This window comes from Gopherus evgoodei, chromosome 6 (assembly GCF_007399415.2).
Source record: "Gopherus evgoodei ecotype Sinaloan lineage chromosome 6, rGopEvg1_v1.p, whole genome shotgun sequence".
NCBI classification, from domain to species: Eukaryota; Metazoa; Chordata; order Testudines; family Testudinidae; genus Gopherus; species Gopherus evgoodei.
This window is the reverse complement of record NC_044327.1, coordinates 42,770,733-42,783,289: the sequence shown is the minus strand read 5'-3', so window position 1 is coordinate 42,783,289 and position 12,557 is coordinate 42,770,733. Positions and strand designations below refer to the sequence as shown.

The window sequence follows — 12,557 nt, the reverse complement described above, 5'->3', positions numbered from 1 at the left end:
GGCAGTTATTGATTCTTGTAATAATTATAATGCTAACCACAAAACTGAACAAATTCATATATAATTAAAAAGATGTGTGCATTTTAAAACTGTATTTATTACACAATGCAATTTTATTGTTCTCTTATGAACAGATAAGTTCAGGTTATTGAGACAGATTACTATGAAAACGCTCTGAATTTAAAAAAAATAAAGAGGTAAATATTCTAATTTAATTTGCTTTAGAAAATGGATATTTATTTGTTAAAAATGAATATTTTGCTTCTAAAACAGGACTTTGCTTCCAATCCTTTTTTTCTTTCCCTCTTAAAAACCCCCAAACAAAAGCACTACCTCCATCGCAGAACCTCCACATGCCTTACTTACATTTGCGCCTTTAATTGTTGCTCAGGGTATCTACTGTTACTTTTTAGGGGCTGATATAAAGAGTAATGGTAAAAGAACATTTCAGTACATTTAAAGATACATTTTCAATCCCATCAAAACCCAAAAATAAAAACACAAATAAGCAAGCGGACATTTGCTCTTATGCTTTGTAAATCTGATTAGCAGACAAATGACAGCGAATTAATTGCCAGTACAGCACAAGTCTGCAAATGAATATTAAAAAGATGTACTTCAGTACTAATGTATAGAAAGCTGTTATTAAAATTAGCTCTCAAAATCATGTGCAAAGACATGTAAATTCAGACACTCTTTTCCTTAATTTAAAGCTGTAATGCAGGCACCAGGAAACCAGTGTTACACTAATAAGAATCAAATACTGTAGTTAATGTACAAGTGACAGCTAACTTTAACAATAATTTACAAATGGTAAATTAATATCTTGGATTATACAATAAAAGTCAAAGCTCAAATTATGATTTATGCTTCCCAAAAGTTGAAATCAACTACACGTAAGTCAAATATCAGAGGTATTTATAATCTTTTAAAATTATATATTATATATGAATGATATTAGATTGATTAAACCAGTGCAGCTGACTGAGCTCTGTGCTAGAAAACCTTACTACACAGGGCTAGAGTGTCAGACCAAACAGAATGCCCTTCCAAACCTTTACCAGCACAGTAATGAAACAAATCCCAGAAGCAAATCCCCAGTTTCTGACTGATGACGTGTTGCGCAAGAGTGCAAGACACAGCACGAAGACATCTCCCATGCTCAACTGCCTCTGGATTAGTGAGGTAAGTAGAAAGGGAGTCAGGAAAATAGTGTACAAATAAGAGTTTAACACTTTCCTTGCCTAAAGAAAAAGAGATGTGTGACTACAATTAAGCTTGGACCCTATTATATTAAAAGAAAGCTGCACCAAGCTCTTGCAGAGCCCGACTCTGCAAAGAGCAGAGCACCTCCTGAAAGGCACAGAGTGCCCTCAATTCTCAATGAAGCCAACAGAAATTGTGAGGACCTCAGCAGCTGGGCTCATACTGAGGAAAAACCTTTCACTGTTAATAACCATGTACTTATTACAGCAGGCAGTGCATTTCTGCAGTATATTGGTTCACTGCATACTTATTATATTGAGGCAAGAAACCTTTCCTTGCTTGGCAGCCAAGATCCTGTGACTGCTCAGGCACCAGAATTCTAAGGAGATATGATGATGTGGATGTTGAAAATGGATGAAAGGGAAAAAACTTAAAATTATCCTTTATGGAAAAAGTTTGGCCAGATACATCTTACAGCGTTTTCTAAAGGCAACCAGACAGAAGTGAGTGCTAGAAGAGTGGGCCTGCCCACCAAAATGGCCTCCCAATACTGTTTGAAATCTCATTTCTCTGATTAAGAAGGGCATTTTTTAATCTCCTCTTGGTGGAAACAGCATACAAGCAAAATATGGAAGGCCAAATCAGTTTACATTTTGTTTCATCCCTTTGGACTATGGATGTATCCTCAACATTCACTTTGTTGAGAGTCTGGAAAATTTGAACATGTGAAGTGTGCTGAGAAAAATGGGTGCATACTTTCACTTAAGAATTACGGCACCAACAGCCAGTAACATATATAGTCCTGACCCCTTCCTCAGGTCACTCCCATAATATTCAAGGGAATCGTGCTATAACAAGATGCACACATCAGGCAAAATTAGACTTTAAAAAACAAAAACACACCATGGGGAGACTATCAAAAATATTACATTAAACAAATTAAAAAGCTGTATTTTATAACAAGGTGGGTAATGACATACAATAAAATACTAAATACTTTGTATTTACATAGCACCATTCATGAAAGCCCCTCAAAGCACCATACAAATTAATTAAAATTTAGAGCAGTAATTTTAGGTAGTGGATAGATTAATTTTATGTCAAGCACAGATCCAGTAACTTGACTGAGATCCCACAGTGAATCAAAGGCAGAGTTGAGTATAAAACTCAGTAGCTTGACTTCCAATCCCTTTCTCTCACCATTAAAGAACACTACCTCATAAGAGATTTATCATGACTAAGATATACAGTAACTTCCTTTGCTCTGAGATCACCATTAGGCACAGTTACTTGAAAATTAAATGGTACAAAAACCCATGACCCTAACCTGAAATAGTGATAACCTGCAAACGTCTTCTTCAGTCATGGCTTAGTACCACTATGATAAGACTCCTTGATAATGTTGAACACACTGATCATCAGGCAGCCTTTTTTGGATTACATGAGAAAACTGCAGGGAACAAGTATCTCTTCTAAGGTCCCACTCTCATTCTCCCTAAGGCCTGGTCCACACTACGCAGTTAAATCAATTTAAACAGCGTTAAATCGATTTAACGCTGTACCCGTCCACACTACAACACACTTTAAATCGATTTTAAGGGCTCTTAAAATCGATTTCTGTACTCCTCCCCAACGAGAGGAGTAACGCTAAAATCGATATTACTATATCGATTTAGGGTTAGTGTGGACGGAAATCGAAGTTATTGGCCTCATCATTTTACAGTAGCTACCCACAGTGCACCGCTCCAGAAATCGACGCTAGCCTCGGACCATGGACGCACACCACCGAATTAATGTGCCCTAGTGTGGACGCATAAAATCGATTTTATAAGATCGGTTTTATAAAACCGGTTTTAGTTATTTCAATTTTATGCTGTAGTGTAGACGTAGCCTAAATCCTAATCATTCTCTTCAAGGAATACTGCTATAGTTGGCTCCTTTACCTCCAGACATCAGTGCCTGACATCTCTAAAAGCCACATAAGGAAATCCTGCTGCTATGCTAGAACATGAGTTGTCCAGTTAAATATTTTCACTGAAGGTGCCAAGTATCAGAGGGGTAGCCATGTTAGTCTGTATCCACAAAAACAACAAGGAGTCCGGTGGCACCTTAAAGACTAACAGATTTATTTGGGCATAAGCTTTTGAGGGTAAAAAAATGGACTCCTCGTTGTTTCACTGAAGATGTACCAAAGAACAAGAACTTCAGGTCCTCAGGCCAAAAACAAAAATCTTGCCTGGAAGCACAGGGAAACCCTTCTTTCCAAATATCAATATGCCAATGATTGACGGGGCCTAGAGATTCTTCTTCTGCCGTGGTCTTAAGGTGCTGCTTAGGGCATTGTTTTTGTTTTCCTCCCACCTCACTAAAAGCTTATTTTCTCATTTGTTTGTGGGTGGCTTTGGTAGGTAATAGTCCCATCAATCTCTAGGATGCCAGGAAGTAAGCTGGAGTACTAAAGAGGGCGATCTGATCCAAGGTAAACCGTTGCTGGACAGGACACAGACCACTCTCTTGGGGCGTGTACATTGTCAGTCCAGTAACTAGAGAAACTCTTCATAGAACACTATTTTTAAAATAAAGCCTAAAAATTAAAACTTTTCAGAGGCCCATCAGAAATTTGATATGATCTTGTGCTTCAATCAGTAAGAAATTCTAAGGTTTTGAATTGAGACTTGGGAAAGCTGAAGACATGACTGTTCAACAAAAAAAAGTGGGATATTAATGGAGAACTACCCCACTTAAAACCCTTCACTGGCTTCCCCTGTTTCTCTTTATTAAGTTTTCTAATTTATAATATTTTAAAACACAATAAAAAAAGAGTATACATGCAGAAAAATCAGCTATTCACGAATTATATACTTTGGTATATTCTGACAGTAAATGAAACATCCATCAGAAGAGCATTTCAGAGAAGGTATCCAAAATAGATATTTAAAGTATAAATCAATAATCAGATAATATAAAGGAGGTAGGATTGTAAAATCATCTGAGCTTAAAGGAGTAAAATCCTTCATAAAAGCAGAGTGGCTTATCCAGGTATTGCACCACCTACTGGCATAGAGATACTAAGCACTTATGACAATGGTTTTAAAACATTTACTCAAAAACAGCATGACAAATGCCAACATCAGGCATGAAGGTACTGAACAAGAAGTGGCAGGAGAAGAGGACCCTAGCTATGGGAACACCCTATGCCAAAGTGTAAGACCACCTCTGTTTTTCCACATTAAGTTTAGATCATCTGTCTTATTTTCAACACCCAGTGCAGCTTTCCCAATGCTGCCACCTCCACTTTTTCTCCATAGGCCCTTTCTCCTTCCCATCTCCATTTTTGTCTTTGTTCATGTTGTCCTTTATGCCTGATGATGCTTCCAACTTATGTGCCAAATGGCTTCCTTCTCTTTAAAATCCACTTCTGTTACTTGCTCTCCCAGATGATGTCTGCACCCTTTTCTGTGCTTAATGTAATTGTTTGTATATTTCTGAATTAATCTGTTAACTCCTTGGGGCAGTGTTCTTGTTTTAAGTGTTTGGAAAATTCTATTTACATATATGGCACTATATTAATAAATCAAATGAAGGAGAATAGTGACCCTAGAAAGTCACCATATTCCAGGCACAGCCAGACAACACAACACACATAAAATATGCTGTTGCTAGTACTATAAATAAACTTCTAAAGTTCATATAAGGAATGAAAGGATTATTTTAATTGAAATTCACCTCGGTTGCCTTTGTTGTTGAATGGCATCCTGCAATGACTAAGTGAGACTGATTTTGCTGGGGGTAAATTAACACAATATTGCTTTAATTTTACCACAAGCAAAGTTTTAATAGATGAACCTAAGCTTTTCGTGCTTCTACTGCTGACTCCACCCTTTTGTGGATGAGCTGAACTGAGCAAAGACCTCCCAGATCAAGGAATTGTTTAAGAAATCTCCTTCCAAAACTATGGTAGGTGGGGAGGAAAGAGTTTGAGGGTTTTTTTGCCCCTTCACAAGACAATATTGATAAGCAAATGCATAAGCTATATCTGTAACCCACAGCACCTTATTCCAGTATGTTGAACTTCCAGAGATCGAGAAAGCTGGAATACTTCAACCAGGCTATACTCCACCATCAGGTTTTGCAGTTTCAAGACAATAGGACTTGCGCTTCTATGTTGTGTTTGGGGTTTATTTTTTGAGGTTTTTTGCTTTTGAAAAGTCCACCAACAGGTGCCTAAATACGGGTTAAAATCTAACTTTAGGCTCCTAAATTTGGCTTGTGTGTACATAAAATTTCACAGTAACATTATTAGTGTATTGAAAGTCTAAATCACTTTTCATTATTAATGCTAAAGCATTTTGCTTTGAAGTGACAAAGATTTTATGCCATGAAGAGAAAGTTTTTAACAGAAATTCAACATTAGCCCTTGGTGCTCTAAACACTTATGCACATGCTTACCTTTAAGCATGAGTGATCCCATTAAATCAGTGGGGTTATACCCACTTAAATGGTTGCAGGATCAGGGCCTTAAATTTTCAATATTTTGGTTATGTCAAAAACAGTTTTCTAAACGTCAAACAACAAACCCTCTATTAGTTATGGCACATTAAACCGCATTTGTAAGTTAGTTCATGATAAATGTTAATCTTAAATTGCAACAGCACAAGTTTTCAAGTTAATTTTACAAAGCTCAACCTAATTTGATTTTTTTCATCATGATTTAAATCACTCTACCCTGATCTAGCAGCTGAAAGAGTCATGCAATATCCACTTAAATTTTTGTCTGAGTTGGAGAGAAAGAATAAAGTCAATGCAAAACTGAGCACATTTTTAACCCCTTATTAAAAATAATAAAGTTAAACTTAATGGCCCATTTCATTCTCAAAGAGGAAATAGTAAGAGAGGAATTAATTTAACCACCTAATTGCAACATTCTGCAAAGTTATTTTTAGGGCTGTCAAGCGATTAAAAAATTAATCACAATTAACTGTACTGTTAAACAATACCAGAATACCATTTATTTAAATACGTTTGGGTGTTTTCTACATTTTCAAATATATTGATTTTAATTACAACACAGAATACAAAGTGTACAGTGCTCACTTTATATTTATTTTTGATTACAAGTATTTGCATTGTAAAAAACAAAAGAAATTGTGTTTTTCAATCCCCCTATTGCAAGTACTGAAGTGCAATCTCTTTATCGTGAAAGTTGAACTTAAAAATGTAGAATTATGTACAAAAAAACCCTGCATTCAAAAATAAAACCATGTAAAATTTTAAAGCCTGCAAGTCCATGCAGTCTACTACTTGTTGAGCCAACCGCTCAGACAAACAAGTTTGATACATTTGGAGGAGATAATGCTGCCCACTTCTTGTTTACAATATCACCTGAAAGTGAGAACAGGTGTTCTTGTGGCAATGTTGTAGCCGGCATTGCAAGATATTTACGTACTAGATGAGCTAAAGGTTCATATGTCCCATCATGCTTCAACCACCATTCCAGAGGACATATGTCCATGCTGATGATGAGTTCTGCTCGATAACAATCCAAAACAGTGTGGACTGACAGATGTTCATTTTCATTATCTGAGTCAGATGCCTCCAGAAGAAGGTTGATTTTCTTTTTTGGTGCTTCAGGTTCTGTAGTTTCCGCATCGGAGTGTTGCTTCTGAAAGCATCCTCCACACCTTGTACCTCTCAGATTTTGGAAGGCACTCCAGATTCTTAAACCTTGGGTCCAGTGCTGTAGCTATCTTTAAAAATCTCACATTGGTACCTTCTCTGCATTTTGTCAAATCTGCAATGAAAGTGTTCTTAAAATGAACAAGATGTGCTGGGTCATCATCCGAGACTGCTATAACATGAAAAATATGGCAGAATGCAGGTAAAACATAGCAGAGGACATACAATTCTCCCCCAAGAGTTCAGTCACAAATTTAATTAACGCATTATTTTTTTTAACAAGTGTCATCGGCGTGGAAGCACGTCCTCTGGAATGGTGGCCGAAGCATGAAGGGGCATACGAATGTTTAGCATATCTGGCACATAAATAACTTGCAATGCTGGGTACAAAAATGCCATGCAAATGCCTGTTCTCATTTTCTGGTGACACTGTAAATAAGGAAAGGGCAGCATTATCTACTGTAAATGTAAACAAACTTGTTTGTCTTAGTGATTGGCTGAACAATAAGTAGGACTAAGTGGACTTGTACGCTCTGAAGTTTTACATTGTTTTGTTTTTGAGTGCAGTTATGTAACAAAAAAAATCTACATTTGTAAATTGCACTTTCATGACAAAGAGATTGTACTGGTATGAGGTGAACTGAAAAACATAGTTCTTTGTTTATCATTTTTACAGTGCAAATATTTGTAATAAAAATTATACACACTGATTTCAATTACAACACAGAATACAACATATATGAAAATGTAGAAAAACATCCAAAATATTTAATACATTTCAATTGGTATTCTATTGTTTAACAGTGTGATTAAAACTGCAATTAATCACAATTAATTTTTTTTATCACCATTATTTTTTTTAATTAATTGCGTGAGTTAACTGTGGTTAATTGACAACCCTAGCTATTTTTTTTATCCGTCAGATAGTGAGTTCCACATTGCCAGACCCTTTCTACTGTTGTGTTTATCAATAAGGAACGTTGAGAGAGACAAAGTAGATCTTATTCCTTTAATGGTAGAAGTATCCAAAAGATCCTACCACTTTACAGTTAATCCAGTCAGGTGCTGGGTGAAGAACAGACAGAGGAATCCAAGATGCCACAGTCTCAGTGGCCTAAGAGGAGTTTAAATGGGGTTTCTTCTCAAAGGAACAGAAAGCACAGTGGAATGACAAGTCCAGTAGGAACAACAACGTCCTTGCAATAAGCAGCAAAAAAGGAGCACCACAAGATGGAGCTCAAAGCGTTGATGTCTCATTATGTTTAATCCAGAGGTAACTAAAATGAATGTCCAACACACTAGTCTTCCATTTCTCCACCATTTCTAAGATGTTAGAATTCTCTCCATTTTAATTACATTTAATCTGGAACTACCTGAGGAGAATTTTAATTCTTCAGCAACAAAATCATATTTCCAAGGTACAATAGACAGAATATTCTATTCATTTTTAGTACTTCAAGGTGAGTTAGAGGTTACATTTTTAAGAGCTCTCCCAGTTTTTACTTTCCACCAGATGGCTTTGGCAATTGTATCCATCTTGATGAGTCCAGTTTTTAACAGTGTTTATACATGTTTGTCCAGGTATATAACAATAAAAAAAAACAAAACTGGCAAACAAATCTTGTTTATATTTAAATTACCCAGTAAGGCCCTGGTCCTGCAAAGTCTCAAGAATGTGCATAATTTTACACTGAAGTCCATAGGGTTGTACTTGTGCACAGAGTCCCACCTACACTTGCTGGATCAGGAGCCCATGCGTTCTGCTTGGAAAACAAAGGTATAAAGGGCGCCTACTGCCTATTTTGGTCTGCTTTCAAGGCACATCACATTAAAAAAAGAAAGCCATTAAGTTGGTGCTAATGGTGAAGTAAAATATTGAACATTTCTCTTTTTGCTACAGACTGAGGCCTTGTTTTCACTGCTGAAAGAGTGAAGTTTTTTACCTCCAAGTAACTAATATGTATGAGCTACTCTGATACAAAAAAAACCACAGAGAAGACCAGGCACTTTAGTTTTACCATGAAATAAACTCAGTAAGGCCAAGTCTGGAGGGTTCTAGGGCTGTTTATCTTGGGGTAGCTAATGAGTGGCAGTTACCTCAAGGAGAAAAAACAAAACAAAACAAAAAACAACATCTCTCTTTTGTCAATGAAAACAAGGCTTGAATGAGTATTTGTGGCCAAAACACATGACAAGCTGCTTGGAAGGTTATATGTAACTTTTTTACAAATTCAAATCCAGCCCAGGAAACCCAATACGACTCAATCACTTTTCAAAACCCTAAGAATCGGTGGTGACAGTTCTGGTCCTACTACATTATAAAACCCACGATCATAATTATCAATACTGTTTGCAATCTCAGAGAAGCAAAAAGTTCCAGTGATACAGAGAAAGAGGTAGCCCTCCAATATTGAGCAAGGTCCATTAGCAGACAGAGTGGGGCAGCTTGCATTGCCATTGCTTGTGCTGTCATTCTGCAGACACATCTTAATTTCCAAAGTCATAAACCCAGCAGTTTTCACAAGCATGAAAATGCACTAATTAAAAGATTTTTTTAAAAGAGTTTTGAACACATATTCTGAAAATCTAGTTTTCAAGCGTTGGTTTTTTCTGACTCAGATCACAAAATACTATTCCATCTTTGTGTTTTTTGAGGTTATAATGAGGATTTTCTCTTAATGGAAGTCTGGGAAAGGTTTAACAATAATCTGAGCACCACTGTTTCAGTAACTGTTTTGAATTTCAGTGTAAGCAATATCATCCCAGTTACCTAAATTGCAGGCTCAGACAAATGAAGGTTTCAAAAATTTGCCTAAGAAATGACAGTTAAAATCTTGTTATTAAAACATAGAACTTGTAGTCTGAGTTCACGTTGGCTGGCTTTTAGAAACTCAACCTAGCAAAACAAGCTATCTTAAAACCCTTGTTCTAAATAGGTCTGCAGCTCACTTTGGCTAAGGTCCTCAACACTGCTGCTCACAATGCTGTTGTTAAAAATACCAGAGGATGTTTGTTATTGCACATTCCTTACCCGAGCACCTCCCTATGGCATTTTGCAGTGTCGCAGCCACTCAGCATCAGTTTCTCAGTTGCTCTTCCACTGCTCTGCCCAATTTCCAATGCCCTCTGGCTTTGCACAGATTTAGCCCTCCAGCAAGGCCTCTTACAGTGCTACCCTTTTGGGGGCACTCGAAATCAGAAACAAGTATGCAACAACACAAATGTAAACACTCCCCTTGCTCTGGAAGATCTGTTAGGCACTAGTTTTTCAGTTCCTAGCCCTAGCCAGCCTTCTCTCTCAGTAAACTCTCCACATCTGCTCTCTGCAGCTCCCCTCCAACTGGAGGGTGGCCTCTTATTTTTAAGCCCTTCCCTGGAAACCTGCTTCCTGCTCCATGTGTCTTAATTTTGGTTAATTGGGCCTTTGGTAGCCCATTAACCCCTTCCTGCCTTGCATGGAGGCTTGTGTGGCCCATTACACATTTTTGTCACATTATTAGCCTAATGATTCCTAGAGGAGAATGTATTCAAGGCAACAGTAGAAATTACAGTAATATTTGTTCAGATATTTTAAAAAAAATCTTTGGAGAAACTGCTGAAAAGAAAATGAAAAAAAAATTCCATCAACAAACCATAAAATGTTTTACTGCTTTTTGTTTCTCCTGAATGGTCACTCAGAACGTCTCTTTTCAAGACTTCCCTCCATAAAACCAGTTTCTGGGACTCTGGATCTGTTTCCTGAGAGCACATCCTAAATACAAAGCAGTATTTCAAGGCTTATTTGTTAAGTATCAACATTGTACTTTTGGTACTGCCTCAAAATATTTACTGCGGAAGGTATCCAGAAGAGTAAGGGCAGTTTATTTGCTTAAAAATAAATATTGGGCAGATAAACTTCTCTGGTTCTCATTCATTCGTCAAACTCGCTATTTTCTAATGGACTCTTAAAGAAGGAAAGCTCCCTTCATCTGAAGGGTATCATTAGTTTTAATTTCATTGTAACTTAGAAGTAGCAGTCAGGACACCTCATTTTCCTTTTATTTTCTGGAACTGTTACTCTGAATGGAATTTCTTTCAACTGCAGCTAGACTTCAATACAAGTAATAATAAATAACTACTCAGGCTCCATGCAAACTTGCAAACCATGGGCTAGCTTAATTTCCTTCCTCAATGTGCTATCAGTAGAACCATAATGGGAGAAGACCTGCAGTACTCTCCACCAGAGGGAGGGCAATATTGTTCAATATTCCCTTCTGTCAGAGGGAAGTAACTTATACCCAATTTCTGCTGCTCTGACAGATTGCAGTCCCACAGGCAAAAGGCTCAGTTTCCTATATTGTAAGGCAGGTTTGGTGCTTGTGATTTAGTGACCTCTATCATGGAGTAATTGGTATCCATGGATTCAGGACATTGGGGTCAGAGGGACATATTTTTGAAACAAGATAATTTTTTTGTAAAAAGGTTAATAAATTCTATCGGATATGCAATAAAGTACTTCACAGCACTCTATTTAGTTTGGAATGCACTTTTCTCCCAGTGCCCAACGAAAATAATCACTTATTTGACTATTAAGTAGATATTCAGCAAGTTACTGAACTTTGTGATACAAAAGAAAGTTATGCACTGTAACCAGAAAGGGGAGAGAATGAGGGAAGAATAGAAATCAAAAAAGATTCTTGTATAGTGTGTGAGAAGATTCTGCAGACAACAGCTTTTACCCAATTTTACAGATATCTATCTTTTATCTCCTATATCACAACCACCAACAAAGCTCGGGTAAAGCATTAGGATTAGATAAATATTAGGATTAGATAAATATAAGAGAGACATTAGACGAAAGGCTAAATTGGAATGAATAATGAACATAAGGCAGACACTCCACTGAGCAAATCTGTATTACCTAATCAAAACCACTATAAAATCAAATTAAGAGCCCTGGCTACAAAATGGCTGCTGGCCGCTGGTTACAAAATTATACCTTAAAAATATCTTATTCTGACTGAATGTAAAAGTAACATATACAAAGTTTCCACATAAAAATAAACCCTTACACAGCCTGATTTAAGGCAAGGGTGACCTTGGGGAGCCACACCCATTGGTGAGGCAGATAAACTGGAGGGAACTTTGGGGCATTCTTCAGCTGTCAGTGATTGACAGGTCTAGTGCTGCCCTCATACTACAAGCAGACTGAAGTATTTATTGCAACAGATCCCTGGGAGGGAAGAATGCTATGAATTAAAGACAAAATGTCTTTCTTAATTTAGAATTTACTGGATCGTGTATATTTTTGGAAAGCCTTAGTGTTATTTTAAAGCAACTTATTGTTTACAAGTTCTCATTAGCAAGAAACGGTTGATCTAAAATTTTTGTCCAATACGCATGTGATCGTGTTACAGTGGCAATGCCTTGGGGGTAAAGCTAATTATAAACTCTGGTAGTTGTATATATTTAAAGATTGTCATATCATCTATAATCCCCTAGGTACTCCAATTAAAGGATGTAGGAAAACTTTATTGCTCAAATAAGAGGCAAAAGTGAGTGGAGAACACAACACATCTCTCTCCCTGCCATCCCCTCCACGATAAATAGTAACTAGTCAAATCAAAACTTCTAGTAATGAAACACTTGAGAAATAAAATGTATCAAATGTTAGATGATTCAATTTCCCAATATGC

The 12,557-nt window shown here is 36.9% G+C and overlaps 1 protein-coding gene across 3 annotated transcripts in view; it reads right to left on the bottom strand.

The window, feature by feature from the left end:
* The window catches only part of SMARCA2 (SWI/SNF related, matrix associated, actin dependent regulator of chromatin, subfamily a, member 2), a 187,577-nt gene that overhangs the window by 33,359 nt on the left and 141,661 nt on the right, over window positions 1-12,557 (bottom strand). The gene's annotated exons all lie outside the window — the stretch shown is intronic.